Source organism: Eleginops maclovinus, chromosome 9 (assembly GCF_036324505.1).
Source record: "Eleginops maclovinus isolate JMC-PN-2008 ecotype Puerto Natales chromosome 9, JC_Emac_rtc_rv5, whole genome shotgun sequence".
Lineage (NCBI taxonomy): Eukaryota > Metazoa > Chordata > Actinopteri > Perciformes > Eleginopidae > Eleginops > Eleginops maclovinus.
The window spans coordinates 3,339,495-3,356,895 of NC_086357.1; the positions used below are offsets into that span (position 1 = coordinate 3,339,495).

Below are 17,401 nucleotides of genomic sequence, written 5' to 3' on the forward strand. Positions count from 1 at the left end.
AAGCACGTCATAGAAATGAGACTTTGAGGCGAGGGAACTGGAAGTGGTAAAATCTGAACTAATTTCGGGTTTTTAGAACTCATTACTGTACCACTATTTAAATGTGAAAAGCTTCATGTATTAGACTGCATGTTGAATCAGGGCTTTAAATGATAGGAAGCCAAAGGCTGCAGGCAAGAACTCAGTATTTGGGACTGTGCGGTCTCCAGCTCTCACCACCAAACCCTGCCTCCACTTGTTGTTTCACAAAGTGTATGGAGACACAGAGAGTTCTCAAAGGGCTGTCCATGAACTGCTTTCCCTGGAATGTGGTAATGAATGTAAATGGAGCAGAGGCTGCAGTATCTAACAGCAGATTTGGCATGCCCAGTGCTCACCATTTCTCTTGAATGACAAGGAAGCTGCTGTCAGTGGACTGTATTCATCACACCGAGGGGGCTCGTGCTCCCACGGCTGTGTTGACTAATAAAGGATGAATATATTCACACAAATCTGTCAGTGTTTCTGATGAGGTCAAACACATATTTGCCACCTTTCAAAATCTGATTTGGCTGTTTGGTTTTCCTGTCATTCTAACATTTTCCTTTGCTTTTCGTTTCAGGTTCATGCTGGTCACACAGAGCGGGATCCTGATTCATGCTCCATGAGATCTCGTCCCACACAGGTCAGTAGACTTGCTTTCATTTGAGTCAACAGTTGGGACCAGCTTCCTCATCCTCTACTGTAATTGATGGAAGGATCGAGTAACAAACATTGCTTCACAAGGCTATCCATTGTTGAACGGCCCCAGTCCCTACAAATGTTTCATTATCTCCTGTCAGTCGAATAACCCCCTGTGAGGTGCTGCTGCCCTCTGGTGATAAACACAGGGTTTACAGTGCTGCTGCAAAGGACCACCAGCAGGCTCTGCAATGTTGACATTGCCGGTCAAAGCTGCTGAAGTTACCTTTCGTATTCAAAAAGAAAAAGATTGTGTTCTGTTTGGAAATCTCCCCCTGCAGATTTAAACTACGTATTCTGTTACTGACAAGGAAATAAAGCAAAAAGACAACATTTACTTCAGGCAAACATGTTATTGGGTCATGTTAGAGTCAGTAAAGTAAGGAGGAATTATTGTTAGATTACATTACTTTTTGTCAAAGCCCTGCTGTTTTTATTAAACATGTTCTATTAAAAGTTTACTCACATGTCAAAATTGAACATCTTTACACAAAACCAGAGTTCTTGTTTATTACATTTTGTTGTGCACACTATTTTTCAGAACATTTATTAGTTATATTTTCAAAAATTGGCCATTTCAAAAAGTACTGGGTCCCCAGCGCAAATGACGCCTATACAGCCCACACGTTTACAGTGAAGTTATTCATATTACGTGCAGCAGCGAAACTAAAATCTGTTGTGAATGATTAAAAGCGGATAATATTTAGGTTTTGATTTCGTTTTTACATCACACACAAAAAAACCTAACAGGCCAATATGAGAAACAGACTGGACTCGAACCGGCAACCTGCCTTCAGCTCAGACACAATGGTGGAGAATAATGTGTAAATGTGAGCTTGGAACCCAAATATTGGTTCAAATACTGTTAAAGGTAGTGCTTTCCAACAGCAGTTTGAAGGATTGTTTTCATTTCAATCAGGAGAGACTTGATTTGATATAATAAGATATATTTATGGCCAAGAAAACACAGATGAAGTTTGGCGAAGAGCCCGTTGTGTGGGAGTATCATTCGGGAGGGGGAGCGAACTCCCCTGATCGCTGATTGAGAGGGTGAGCGTAGTAAGATGGAAATATGTGAAAGACGATATAAAGACGGTCTTCCTGGTTGAACTTGCGCTAAGCTTCATTTGTTCATTCAGCTTGTTTGTTAACCCCCTGTGATTATCCACCCAATAACTCTGCTAATGGGAATAACGCAGGGCAGTTAAATCAACCAATTATCTTAATCTGATATATATATATATATATATATAAAACTATACTGTATACAGTATAGTTTGTATATATATATATATATATATATACAAACTATACTGTATACAGTATAGTTTTCTCTATTATTTCATTTTAAAGTTCATTAAAAAGTTAGTATGTTCATATTGCACTACATTATAGTGTAGTGTGTAATTTACATTTCAAAAAGAAAAAATAAGCTTTATTGTGAGTTATTTGATTTAGGCTATTTATTTATTGAATTACCAGAAAAAAAATGCAATATCTTAATTTATGAAAATATTTAATTGCGATTAAATGCAGGATTGTCCATGTTTATTAGCTTGCAATTAAATGCAACTGTATCAAACATTATTTATGCTTTAAATGTACCTTAGAGATATTTCCACCATGGTAGTGGACAAATACCCTTGCGTTACAATATACATGTTTATTAGTGCTGCAACAATCCAAAACAATGCAAATACAGTCCAGAATATTCTCTATATTACAGTGATGTCTGTAGTTATCAACCAATGCAGTGACCTGTGTCAAAGGGGAATATTTTGGCCATATGGCCCTACCTGGAAAGACATCCGGCTGCACAGAGAGAAGGACATAAGGAAAGGCTGATGGAGATTCAGGTCCAACATGTGACATGAGGCAGTCAGGAGAGAGAGGAAGTCCCAGGATGTCCAAACCAGAATAATGTGATGGGCAAACATGGACCTTGAATGATCATGGAGACTGACCTGCAGCCTGATGATGAACAAATAATAAATGTATTAAAGGTCAAGGCAACAAGATGTGTTTGGAGATTAGATTTAAAGTCCCCACCAGAATCAGACTGTGTGTTCCAGATAGAAAGGCCCTGTGAGGACAGGTGGAGCAGTGTGTTCTGAGAGTGCTTATTGTTCCTGAGGACACGTGTCCTAGTTTAGTCTTGAGGAGTACTGCACAGCAGGTGTGGGGTTGAATCTGGCAGCCAGGGTCTGACCAACAAATGCCATTTAGCATTCTGTGAAATGAATTCACAGGTTTTATTGACTCGTGTAGGGACCATATAGGGTTTAAAAGCGCTTGTGCTCTCCTGCAGAGATTTTTTTAGTCTGTCCAGCTTATGTTCATCGTCTAAGTGCAATATTCATATGCTGCAGTACCCTTTTATTATGTATAATGTATTAGTACTGTGCTTGGAACGTTTTTGTATTGCTAAAATTGTTTTGGGGGTTCCATGCAAGAGCTAAATCATGGGAGTTTCTGTAGTGACTTACAGAGAAGTGCCTACGTTATAATCAAAACATTCACCGACAGGGCTCATAATACATCATGACTACCAATATTCAAAAACAGACACCTAAATGAGGAGGATTTTTTGAGTATGTGCTTGATAATATCAGAATCAGAATACCTTTATTCGTCCCACAGAGGGGAAATCAAACAAACTTGAAGATGGAGACAAAAATAAAACCACATTAGAAAGGGTATGCACATAATATTTAAAATTAAAAAAAGTTATTTCAATTTTCAAGTAACATTTGTAACACTTTCCAATTTACGTATTGAACACAAGTGTCGTAGTCTGTGTTTGTTTTTGTGTGTTTACATATTTGCACATCGGTGTAATTTCACCACAGGGGTTTCATACTCTTTATTGTTATGTGTGTGGGGGGTGTACCTACCAGGGGCCATGGTGTTTGTACAGTCTGACCGCTGCAGGGAGAAAGGACCTGCAGTATCTCTCTGTGAGACACCGCGGGGGCAGCAGCCTGTCGCTGACGGAGCTGCACAGGGCGGACAGGTCTAATTATCAATTCAGACTGCATGCTTGTGTATCACCATATGATATCTTATTCATATGCATCAATTGTTGCTAAGCTCTAGTAATAACTTTAGACATAAAGCATTATGAATACATTAGGATTCACTGTGAGTGCACTATGGATGTGGGGTGTGTTCATTAGGAATGAAACAGATATCATCTGTGTCACATTGCAGCTCAGAGAGAATTACTCACGCCCCTGCGTTCTGTCATCACACATTTCCTCCACCAGATGACAGTGTCAGGCAGACTGTAGTCTCTGTGTCTCCCAGGTTTAGGTGCTACTGTAGTTCAAGGTCTGTCAAACCAACGAAACACCTATTTCTTTGTCTCTGTGTGGTCACAGCATTACAGAAACAAATACATTTCAGGTTAACCCAAGCCAACAATATTCATGCACTACGAACTGTGTTTGCACATGCTTCATTAGATTTTGGTATTTGTCAACTGCACATGTGTTAATTTATAACACATTCACTTCATAATGCAAGTGATTTTCTGCACATATTGTATATTACAATAAAACTTCATTCCATATTTGGGAAGTATGGACTATTGTTGTAGATAAATAAGGACAAGAAGAATCATATCAATAACCATTGAATAGCAAAAGATGCAGTGTCCTGTGTAGACGGTTAGTCCTTTAACAACATGGTAGGAAGCCTAAAAGGAATTAATCAAATTTGAGGTTGTTTTATAATAAAAAGTACCTTCTCAGATAAAGATTTTGGAGAGAACAAGGTTACACAAACATCATTCATCACAAGAATTTAAGTGAGAGTAAAAGAGTGACCCAGATGATACGCAGGTGTTAAACAAAGGCTCTTTCTGCTGGTGAGCAGGTGTGTGTGTGTGTGTGTGTGTGTGTGTGTGTGTGTGTGTGTGTGTGTGTGTGTGTGTGTGTGTGTGTGTGTGTGTGTGTGTGTGTGTGTGTGTGTGTGTGTGTGTGTGTGTGTGTGTGTGTGTGTGTGGCTGCTCATTAGCTGCAGGACAGCAGCCCGTTCTGCACAGCTGGCAGAAACACAAACCTGCTGTGTAGCGGTGACACTACAGGTGATACGGGGACAGATCATAACTATCAAATATCACCATGCACTTTTTATTACACGTTTTCTGACATGTTTGGCATGAAATTGCACTTTAAGTATTTCAAAGTGAGTAAATCTGGGCAAAACTGGGTCATCGGATGGCTCAGTGGTTAGAGAATATGCGGTGTTCACAGCCAAGTAAAGCAGGTTTGCCCCCCCCCCATCAATGATATGTGAAGAAACCCCTCTGTAAATATCTTAGATACGAATAACACTTGGAAGTTTAGTGTATGTAAGTGGTGCTCAAGTAGATTTCTGGGTCAGTGTATGATAAGAAACTAAATTTGAACACAGAAACTACAGGTGAATAGGGGGGAAAATACTTGATAGCAGCTTAGAACTTAGAAGACATTTAAAAAAAAAAAAAAAAGCCTTTTTTAAATGATGCAAATAAGGAATTATCTAATGCAAACCAAGAGAAATCTGCAGATGCAAAAAAAAAAAATTGTAAAATGACCACCTTGATTTTACCTAGTATAAAAGAGGACATGCTATCAAGGCAAAATAGCACAACGTCTCAAAGTTGACCAGTGCATAAAAAAAAATACTGCCCTCTATGTGGTTATGCCACCAGTCAGTTGCTCTTATTTAGTTTCAAACACCCTATGCTATGCTCATCACATACCAGCTTCAGGTAGGATGTTTACTGAAGGGTCAGCATGAATAAAAGTTTTGGGCTTGGAGCAACTCGAGCTTTGTGAGGGCCTGGGTGTGTGTTTCTGCGTGTAGGAGGTTTACACATTTACTGCATTATTGTCGCACCCAAGGGAGAACCCAGGCCTCTTTAGGCATTTCGTAAGCACTTGCTCATATATGGGCATCTTCCTTACTGTTGTACTATGTCCGCTTCCTGAACGTCACCCCCCACCCCATCTCACACATATACACACTCCTACTCATGTTGGTTAGCTCCGGGCAGAGGCGGGAGTGTCTCTTCCCAGTGCAGGAAGTAATGTGGTTAATACTCATTTGATCACTGGTTCTGATGACTTGATTCCACGGGCAGCAGTCCAGCTGGACGTGTACCGCCTGACGGAAATAGCTCATGAGTTTGCACGTAGAACTGTTTCCCTCATGCCACACATGTTCATGGAAGCGGAAGAATGAAACCTGTTTGATCTGTAAGAAACAAAACCGAGCACATGTGTGATATCCGTGGCAGCTTTCTTCTGTTCTCAGGAACTGTGATGAAGTCTGTGGCTTGTAAAAATAAATCTTCCAGGTCTTTATGTTCTTAATGTTATTTATATTCCTTTTTAAATGAGGGAATGAATGTCAGGCTGGGCCTCATCATAATACCTGCTGAATATCAGCGTGTTAGCTGTGTCATTGTTAGCATGTTAGCATGATGTTTGGCAATTGGCTGAGTTCATATCCAGTACATTCTTTGAGTTTTCTTGGTGAAGTGGGGCTTTTTCTTACAATAGTTTAGGGGGAAGTTGCTTGTGGTATTTGCTTAGCATGCACAGCAGGATGGTATATTCACAAAAGCTTGTGCTTAATGGTGTTGGTATAATAATTTGTGGGCACTACAAGTTTGCAACTTGCGTCATAAAGATCAATCGACTTGATGGTTGCTTTCCAATCCCAAATATCAGATTTTTCTTCTGCAAAAATTGTTTTCATGAATGCATACATTAAGTGATGTGCAAGAAACAAAAAGGAGCACATGTGATATTGTTGGTTTCTTCTGTTCTCAGGAACTGTGATGAAGTCTGTTGCACTTAAAAATAAATCTTCCAGGCCTTTGCGTTCTTAATGTTATTTATATACATTCTCTAAATCTGGGATTTAATTTCAGGATGGGTGTTCACTGGGTGGCCTCAGCTTGCCTTGGATGCATGCAAATACCACTTGAGATTATCTGCTGTATCTGCTCAGCAGTTATGTAGACACATGTTGGCTTTGAAGTAGGACAAACAACCTCATCAAGTTCCTGCCACAGGGCACAGAAAGTATCACTCGTGTGCAGCTGGGGATCCATCAGCCCCCAAATTATGATTTTCCCTTGTCACCTGGGAAGATATTTCCAATGTAAACCACATGCTTTGGATTATTCCTAAACGTCTTGTTTTGTGTGTCTTATTAGCACAGGGACATTTCCTGTGTGACGAAAACAGAATGTCCACTCACAGTCTACACAAAACACAGACATGATGAATTATTCCTGCAGTTTCACGTGTTATTCCCATGCCTTCCTCCTTGTTGCCTCCTCGTGACATATTATCAGTGCACTGTACAACTAGGTCACTGCCGATCCTGTTTCCATGGAAAGGATTTTCACACAAGTGAACTGCCTGGTTACATGTATGTATTGTTTTAGCTATGCTAGTGTCATGTCTCTAGGGAAAGTCATCTGTTGCTCCAGGCTGAAATAACTAAACAGCTATTGGCTGGTTTGGGTTTGTAGTCCCCAGAGAATGAACCCTACCGACTTTGATGAAGTGATGACTTGCAAAACGTAAGACATTCCCATTAGCATCAGCTTGTGTTAATTGCTAATAAGTAATTGGTAGCATGTGTTGGGTTCTAAATCTTGAAGAAGGAAATAGCTGGAAAGAATCCAAGATGCTTCTCGTCAATTTTAACAGCATTTATTAATAAAATGGTATGAAGTATACAAAGGACTATCGGCCGAGGTCTTCTCCTATTTCATTGGTCCACAGTCCACTTTCGAGTTGTTATCTGTCTACAGATCTACAGGAAAAAGCCCCGTTCTCTCGTTACAAAACATTTTAACATCCATGTTTTGGCGTAAAGTCCTACCAACCGGTCCGTGAGGCAACACTACAACAGTGAATTATGTCCCTTAAAATTCCAGCACAATATATTGATTTATTCTCACACATGCTAACACACTAGATTAGAGATGGTGAGCATAACACCTGCTAAACTTCAGCGTGTTAGCATTGTCATTGCTAGCATGTTAGCATGATGACTAGAGTTTGGCAATTGGAGTTCATATCCAGTACATTCTTTGAGATTTCTTGGTGAAATGGGCCTTTTTCTGTACATTTGAGAGGGATGTTGCTCTCTGTATTAGCTTTCCATGCTCAGAAATATGGTGTATTCATAAATGCTTGTGCTATTGGTTGTGGTAGGATCTTTTGTCGTCTCTACACGTTTGCAAAAACTGCAAATTGCTTCGTTAAGGTCTTTTAGCCTGCTTGATGCTTTCCACTCTCAAATACAGGATAACGTTTTCTTTCTGCAGTAAAGTGCGCACACCCCACGCACCTGCAAGAATATAAGGGCAATCACAAGAGGGGCCAACAGTCGCTAGTTGGAAAATGGTAACATATCACCCAACCCTAAAGCTGAAATGACCCATTAACCAAAGGCCAGCCGTAGCAGCAATAATGCCTGTAAAGTTCAACTCTTGAATCCCCTCACATTGTCATTTTACATGCTAAAGCGTAAGGGTCCTTGAAAGGAAAGTGCTTCTTCAAAGAAATACTAAGTCTGCTGCTGTCTGCTCTCTGCTCATGGCCGCAGGGTCTTGACAATAAACACTACTTGCTTTATCTGCCACTGTGTCCACTTTGAGATGCTCCTGTGCCACGTGTCTGCTGGACAAGAATTCCAGTCACCCTGATCTCTGCTGCAGGAGCCGTCCAGGGAATGTCGGCTTCCAGTTAACAAACATAAGGGTCTGGCAGTTAAGAGAGGAGAGACCACGCAGCAGTCAGGATGTCACCCTGCCCAGAAAGTCTGCACAGCCACATGCCTGGGATTCTTTTTTACACTCTGCGCTCTCTCATGCTTTGACTTCTTCTGTAAAACATTTTCCTCCAGCAGACAGTGGCAACGGAAATATTTCCCAATCCAGAAATAACTTGTATTTAACTGCATTTCCTAGCAAGTATACACTTGGTGGTGTGTGCAGCTGTAAGAATATGCCTTTGATTAATGTTCATTAGGGGCAAAAAAGGGCGGTATGCTGCTCGGTATTGCAGCCGCGTTCCATTGGAGTTACACTGTTCTGAAAGCAAACCGCTGCAACTGGCCCGCACATACTTTCCCCGTGAGATCCCGGCTGCTTCTTTGAATGAATACGGCATTATAATGCTCCAAAATGCACGCCTGAAAAAGCCTTAGTCATCATTTGAACTGTCTGCACCAGACTTGGATATCATATGTAGGTCCTTGTTGAATGCAGCATTGGTTTGTAAAGATGAGAGGTCCTCATTTTGGACAAAAATCTGTTTAACATTGCATAAAACTAGAAGTCTGCTCTTTTAGGGAGCGGACTGTCTAGGTCTTTATGACCCCACGAGGCAGGGGCGTTCTCACTAATGAGAATCTTTTTTTTCCGTTTTTCTCACAAATATTCCCATTTAAAAGCTTCTTTCTCAAACCCTGTTCTAGGGGCTTTGTCATGAGAAAAGCTGTTGAGTTTTGACCCTGCAGGTCAGAAATGGGGCTTTTGAGAAACAGTTGACTTTTAAGTCCTGCAATAATTCCTGTGACTGGATTTCATGGATTGTGGTAGCTGTTATGTATGTAGGGCTCAAAAAGTGCTTTGCAAATGTGTACTTGATGCATGCCATAACACGTGTTAGCACTCTTGCTAATTAGCATCCTGCATATAGAGCCTAAATTGCCTGTATGCGTTTAAAAGGACATTAGCTTTTGTACCACAATGTTAAGGGTGGAATTGATCTGCACTGATTATTAACACACACAAAAAGTCAGATTCTCCGTGCTGTCCTTTATTTCATGGAGCTTCACAACGGTAAATTGTGCATGCCTTCTAAAATATATTAATATGTCAATATAACTTTTTACATCTCGTTTATCTATAAGTGACCCAATAATTGTCATTTTCATATGCAGTAATTGCCATTGCAGGTTTAGGTTAAAGTTATATAATCCAATATAAATAAAAGAACTGTATTCAATAAAACTAGATATGGTCAATCCCGTGTATAGTAGTAAGTAATAAGTATATTGTTATACACATACAGTACATAGATAATAATTACTCTTATAATGACTTTACTTAGAAATGTTGAATCATTTCAGGCGAGAACAGTGATTCACATCAGAGGCCATCAGTGCATTTCAGCTAAAATGCAACAACACTAAACCAACAGGCTCCTACAACAATACAATACATGCATTCCCCAAATATCATCCTGAAACAAATCATTGCATTCAGCAGGAGAGAACTTGATTTTTTCCCGTGAGCTCACTCTTAAAATGTGAACTTTGTCAGCAGTGACCCTTGTGCAGAGCTAGGCGAAGTGCATGCTTGGGATTCCTCCTCAGTTAATAATACCTGTTACATTGGCCTGAATCTCCCTGTGTGTCATTACGTGTCGGTCCAAAGGACAATGACTAATGTGTCAAGACTGCACGCTTTCTTACAATCAGGTGGTCCAGACGGGGGGCAGACAAAAGCTGCAGCCGCTTGTGGAGTCTCCCTAAAAGGACACTTTGGAGACGTCAAAAACTGTCTCCTGGACCTCCCCCATGGCCGCTCATTATATGCAGTTTACTGCTCACTCAGCTCTGGCTTGCTCCAAAGTTCACAGGAAGGAGAGGAGGGAGGTGGGGGGGGAGTCATTCCTGTTACTGAGGTCAGAGGGCTGTGTTTCTTTTCCCAGCCCTCCCCTTATTCTCTCTCTGTCTTTTGTCCGTAGTGATAAGCGGTGCAGGTGGCAGCGGAGAAGAAGCCTCCCTATCACCCAGCACCACCTTCCCTGGCCGCTGCTGGCCATGTGCTGATTAGCCTTTATAGAAACCACGAGAACACTTTCACTTCATTTTATTTCACCTTACAATGCAGATTTTGCATGCTGTATTTTATCTGTCATCTCTTTTTACATCTGTACATTATTCCTGACTTTATAAGCCCCGAACAACAAAAAGCCCTCTGGTTTCAGCTGTGTGCACCATGTTTTAGTTTCTCAGTTGCCGTTGTGTTTGGAGCGTCTTGCAGCATTTCTGTTTGCAGCGTTTTGTCCGGTTTTGAAGGGCTTTCGATAAATGCTGTGCATTTTTCTCCAAGTTGGTGAATGTTTTCTAGATGCTGTGCATCTGTTGTTCAGTTGGGGAAGATGTTTCTTCATCTGCATGTGTTTTTACACATTTGTGTTTTTATATTTACGTTGTTTTTGAAAGTGCAGCACGTTTGCACCTGTTGGCCACCATATAGTTCCTGTCATTTCTTAAATGGTTGTTGCTACTGTATGTTATAATGGACACCATTGTTGTAGGAGTAGGATATAATCAATTAAAGATTGGACAAAAATAAACCTTAATATTCATGTCAAATGCCAACTGTGTGTGTGGGTTTGTTAGTGAGGCATGTGAGTGTGGGGAAGTGGGGAAAAGGTGAGAGGACTTTGTTGTTAACCTTGGTGGAATGGCCTGCCAACATCAGCTCAGTGTATAACTGTAAAGCTGGGGAGGAAGAGTTGCTGCTGTTTATGCTTGAGCAATGGACCGTGTCAAAAAAAAGTGTGCTGGCCTCTTGGATTGACATGTCATTCAGTCCTCCATGCCCTTCACACAACACTGTTTGCTTCCTATTTTACTGGTTTTTTAACAAGCAGAACATGATCAGTGTGTTGCAATTGAAGCCTGGTTTTATATTTCCAGCTAGAAATCGAAAAAGAGGGAACTTCTTTTTACAAAATGGACCAACTTCTGGGGGTGTTGCATTTAGTTGCAGCGTAAATGCGGGATTATTGTAACAATGAGAGCTGTGACTGCGTTGCTTGGTGCCATGTGAGAGCGGTAGGCTAAAGGTGGTGTGAGAATGAGGGGCTGTGGGTTCACTGAATTCCTATCCAGTGAGTTGAGCGTTGGTTTCTGTCTAGACAAAGCTCAGTTGTCAGGGAGACCTGTTCAGATCCAGGACTGCCCCGGGCTCCAGGAAGTATTGGTGGGAGAGAGTGGGCCCTTTTTTTTTTTTTTCGCTCTCTTTTCCCTGCTCAGGGGATTTCAGCGAATGCAGTCAAGGGCTGAGATCAGTTTTTTTGTTGGTGGTGGGAGTTTTTCTCCCATGATAGGGTGGACACAGCTCGCTTCATTTGTGCAGATATATCAACGGCATTATTCTCTCTCTCCCACTCAGCAGGAAATAGCAGCCTGGCCCACCTTGCACACCAAGCACTTACAGATGCACACATGGCATCACACACTCTCTGATTAAGGCCAGGCTACAATGTATCCATCAAATTTGCGACTTTTCACCTGACACTAAACCGCAGAAGCAGTTTCCGAGCTCTGCGCTCATGAAGCTGCTCTGCGTGACTCTATTGTCTGCTAATGACTGTGTACAGCAAGATAAGGCAGAGGCAGGCGACCTGACGGCTCCCACAGTGTCGGATCAGTGAGCAGACAGGCTGACTAAGGCTTCTTTAACTGTTACACTCAGCTGCGCCATGAAGGCTCTTCCTGGAGCCGTGCGCACCGTTCCACTGGAGCCCAGACAGTTTCTTGTCTTCAGTAGATTTGTGGCACTGACAGCAGAGTTATTAGTTGTTTCCAATATCTAAGTGTAGATAGTACTGACTGGAAAAAGACACAAATAACAACGCAGACCCCCTGTCCCAAAGCTCTGTGCGCTAGGTACCATATTTTAAACTAGGGTCTCGAAATAACATAAACCCCAATACAATAATATGCCTTGTTCTTGCATTTGAAGTGAGCTACAGTTTAGTTTGGACCCAGTATGACCTGTGCCAAAGTTTTGGTTTGGTTTTTATATTTTTTAATCTTTTAGTGTGCAAGATAAAGTAAAAAATGATTTGTCTGATATATATAACATTTGGTCGGAGGGTTAGTCATTGGACAAAGAATAACCCAATAAACTTTAGAGCAGATCCGTATAGTTAGGCGGTATGTGCATTATTTTTCATGTATAGAGAAGCAGCTTTGAGGGAAGTGGACGCCTTTCAAATGCTCTCCTATGGCAGATTGTGTACCAGGAAGCTGAAAATGGACAATGAATGGCAGTAGAAAGGTTGTGTGATAACATATTCTACGTCAGATTATTTTTAAACATCATATAGGGAAGTAGTACCTTTTAAGATACAATTCAGGTGGAATTTTATATTCTAAAACAGCATTTATTCATCATGTTTTATAATGGATGGCAATGCTTTTAGTAGTTCCCGTGACCTTTTAGAGTTGGAATGCAACAGGTTTGCATGATACCCAACCCCCCCCCCCCCCCCCCCCCCCCCCCCCCCCCCCCCCGCCCACATTCATCTGCATGGCCGCGGCTGCTTCTTCAGTAATTAAAGCAGCTGGTGGCACATCGTGTTGCATCTGTCCGTCCACATTTAGCTCCAGACATGGTGGAGCGTTTTCTTTGTGTCAGTATGTCTCATCTCTGCGTCTTAAATCAAAGCAATATCTAGTTTATTGGAAAACAATCAAAGCCCAGCAGGGAGGAACACATGCACGATGCTGTGTAGTGGGAGAGCACCTGCGTCAGGGCTTGTTCAGTCTTCCATCCACTTCTAAGCACATTAAAGAACACTTCAAAGAGAGCCATAATCCATGTTATTCAGCAACCTCTCTGCAGGGTGTGTGAACATGGATATTTCTGGAGGAATCAGATGCACATTACTCAAAGCTTTGAACTTTTTAAACGGCTGCAGCGACTCTGCAGGTTGTGCGATCAGACACACACACACACACACACACACACACACACACACACACACACACACCACACACAAAGGAAACTGTTTTTCTGCACATGGGGCCCAGGTGGGAAGAAAGGACATGACAGAGTGAGAATCTGTTGTCCCGCGGCTGACCTCACCCTGCGCCGAGGTGTTGCATGCCACTGCAGAGCCCAGGGGAAAGAAAGGTGTACAGTGGAGTGTGTGGAGCCAAGAAAAAGACACAGCCGGTGACTCAGCGGCTCGGAACCCTCATCTCCTGTTTTTATCCGCCGCACAAACACCAACTCCTCCTGGGTTTCTTTTCATGTCGGCTGACTTCACACAGTTCAAGTGTTCTAAGCTTTTTTGCTTTTGTGATCACATCAACTCTAGCAACAGTTGCAAAAGGATTTACAGAGGTGAGAGAAGTGCTCAGATCTTGTACTTGAGTAAAGTAGAAGTACCAGAGTGTAGGAATACTCTGTCACAGTAAAAGTATTCTAAATGTTCCTCCAGTGAAAGTAGAAAGTACTCTCATCTAAATGTACTTAAAGTAGCGACAGTAAAAGTAGTCATTGTTTGATTGGTCCATTTCAGAATAATATCTCTGATATGTTTTATAATTATTGATCATTAAAGTGTTCTCAGAGCTGGTAAAGGTGCAGCTAGTTTGAATGGCTTTGTATACTGCAGGGTAGCTGCTGGATTTACTGCAGGTGAACTAAAGTCTGATTTAAGGGCTGATTATATTTACCATCATTAATGCAGATCTGTAAAGTAACTAAGGGATTAAATACATGTAGTGGAGTATAAGTACACCATTTACCTCTGAACTGTAGTGGAGTAGAAGTACTAAGTAGCAAAACATTGAAATACAAGTACCTACATTTTTTTTACTTAAGTACACTACTTGAGTAAATTTACTTACTTTACACCACTGATGATTTAAAATCTATATCTAATTATATCAGTATTATTTTCAGGTGCAATCCTGTATTTTGGGTTTCTATTGTTGACATGCTTTGATTTAAACGTTATTCTGCTCATATCGTTTCATTATAACTGTATCTGACCGCCAGTCTGCTCTGATTGGTCAGCGTTTATGGTTCTTATGCCCCACTTTCGACACATTTAAAGTAAAGTTGTGACATCACAGTTGAATGGAACTTTGGACGGCTTATCTAAAGGAAGAGTTTCTAAATATGGGCTTTGTTAATTTTTCCGTAGATTCAGCATTTTGATACTGAAGGAGTACTCAGATTCTTTACCTAAGTTAAATGAGTAAAACCACAGTTTAATAATACCCCATTTCAGAGTTCTACTTCTACATTTTTACTTTAATGAAAGTGCGGAAGTATTATCAGCAAGTAAGTAAAGCAAAAGTAAAAGTACCCATTGTGCAAAATGACTGTTTTAAAAGTGTTGTATTATTTGGGAATAGTATTTAATAGTTTTGTTTGGTAAAAAAACAAACATATATTTTGTTGTAATGGACACTTGTTGTACTTGATGATGTTCCTGCGGATCGGGGTGAAGTCATACACATGATCCTGTGTTTGTTTCTCTTTGGGAGGCCTCTGTCTCTTTCCTCTGCACGCCTGACTGGCCCGTCTGGCTCCCAGATAGCATCAGGCTGTCTGAGATTAACACTCATGAGGGTGCAGTTAAACTTGTAAAAGCCCTGGTCTCCTGTCCCGGTGCCTCTGTTCTACACAATGCCAAACACTAATCATGAGTGTGGCACGACGCTGATAGCCTGTCTGCATTGTCACCGTGCCTCTGAAATGAGGTTATTACAGGGGGCAGCTACAGATCCCAGCCCAGGAGCCAGCCGCTGTTGTTGCCAGGCAGTTTAGCGGTGTAGAGGACAGACAGTGGAGCTGCTGGACAACATTTTTGGAAGTGGACTGTTGATAAGTAATTGTTTAGGCTGCAGCGCTTTGCCTGGCGTCTGTTTATCGCACATTAAGTAACACCTGTAGTCATAATGCACTTTGGATGTTTGTCTTGTTAATGTAATAAAACATAAAATATAATTCATGCAAAAAATGAAGTTTACAGACTTAGTTGCATTCAAATGTTTACATTTCTTCAAGTCTGTCCTAAAACAAAACAATGAGACATCAGGGACATTGTAGCTAAAAAATACAAAAGATTACAAAGTCAGGGAGTTTGGTATTATTCTGAGAATGCACAACAAGTTTCCAACAACTATAAAGCACTACATTTATGATAAACCAACTTGGATATTGTTTTAATTAAAAGTGGCACATTTACAATCTTCAACTTGAATATTCTCTGCGACTTTAAAGTCATTTTTTCCAAGAGAATTTGCAGAATCTCTTTGAGATTCAACACATTTTGAAAGAAAAAACGTTTCCAGGATGGACCTGCCTCATCAAACCACAGTTAACACGGAATGCACATGGAGGTGCATTGATTTAGAATCTGGAAATATCCTTAATCTGTCCATTGCCTTCATGATGTCCAAGATGTATCAGAGATGAGTATGATAGCATGTTGTTTCTGGTCTTAAATTGTGAGTATTACATTTTTTCCTTATCTGATTGAAAAGTATAGTTTCTCCACTGCAGTCAATTTGCACGGAGCGGTAGCATCTGTCATGTGATGATGTTAATCCCACCTTGCAAAGTAGCAGTCTGGTCAAAAGAAATAACTAAAGAAAAATGACTTTTTTCTCATACTTTCATATTCATGTGCTGTACATATATCTTAGAGAAGTGTGGTCTCTAAAATTATCCACTTTAATCTCAGGAGATATATGCACAATCCATCTCTAAATGTAAGACATTAATCCCTGCAATACCTTTATTTATTTATTTCGAGGAATATTAACCACCATATTGACAGGAGACATGATTACAGCAACCAAAGACTGCATTGATATAGGCATTTGGCTATTGTTTTAAGGTCAAACTTTTTTGAAAATGGTAAACCTATCGATTTTTACTGACGTAAATTCATTGATGGAATTTGGTGTACAAAATGTTGTCCAACCAACAGTACCAATCAAAAAACTATTCAGTTTGAAAGTGGGATGAATATAGAAAAAGAGGTGCACTTTTGATAACCTTGCAACAAGGGCGTTGGCAATGTGCTTAAAAACTGACAAATATTACTGAAGTTGCATGGGATGTTGTATATGTGGCTCAACTTGCCATGTTGTTATACATGTTCATATTAAGTTACATTTCATTTGGCTGACGCTTTTTATCCAAAGCGGCTTACAGTGAGTGCAAAAACATAGAGAATTAAACTCCAAACAACAAAGAAAGTGCAGAGGTATTCACTTCAGGCACATCCTACCATTGTGACTGCTGGTGAATTAGTTACAAGGCCAAATCGTATCCTATAAAGTGCTTTTTTTGCAAGAATTTTATATCCAAGGCACTATCGAAACAGATGTGTTTGGGCCGAAGATATGCAGAGTTCCTGCTGTCCTGATGTCAATGGGGAGTTCATTCGACCATTTAAAACTTGGGGAGGTTGTAGACCAGTCAGACTGCAGCATTCTGAATTAGCTGTAGAGGTCGGATGGTGTTTGCAGGTAGACCAGCCAGGAGGGAGTTCCTGAAATGCTGTTGATCTAAATCCGCTGTGAGTTATTAGTGTGTCAATCGGGTCAGCAGATCAGAGCACTCACAGAGCTGAAGTTGCTGTCGGACTCTGCAGAGGCTCCCTGTTGGCGCTGAGGGCCCACCTGGGTAAAGCCCCGCAGCCACATCACAGAACTCACTCTGCTGTAGGACCTCAGATGTATTTCTATCAATGCTTTCACTGTGCCACATGTTTACATCCACCACACATGAATCCTCGTGCTGGATGCAGACCGGCACACCACAGCTGAAGGCAGCGCAGACATTCTTTCGGCTACAGGGATTTGAAAGGCTCAGTATACATCCTGCAGTGAC

The 17,401-nt window shown here is 41.0% G+C and overlaps 1 protein-coding gene across 6 annotated transcripts in view; it reads left to right on the forward strand.

Moving 5' to 3' along the window:
* gng12b (guanine nucleotide binding protein (G protein), gamma 12b) overlaps positions 1-17,401 on the forward strand; it is a 31,854-nt gene that overhangs the window by 5,563 nt on the left and 8,890 nt on the right. For 3 of the 6 annotated variants that reach the window (XM_063890552.1, XM_063890553.1, XM_063890555.1), the window contains exon 2: positions 602-664. The gene's annotated coding sequence lies outside the window, so the exon portion shown is untranslated. Of the gene's footprint in view, positions 1-399; positions 513-601; positions 665-13,661; positions 13,889-14,665; positions 14,837-17,401 lie in introns of those variants that run through there. The other 3 variants (XM_063890556.1, XM_063890557.1, XM_063890558.1) reach the window with 3 other exon arrangements.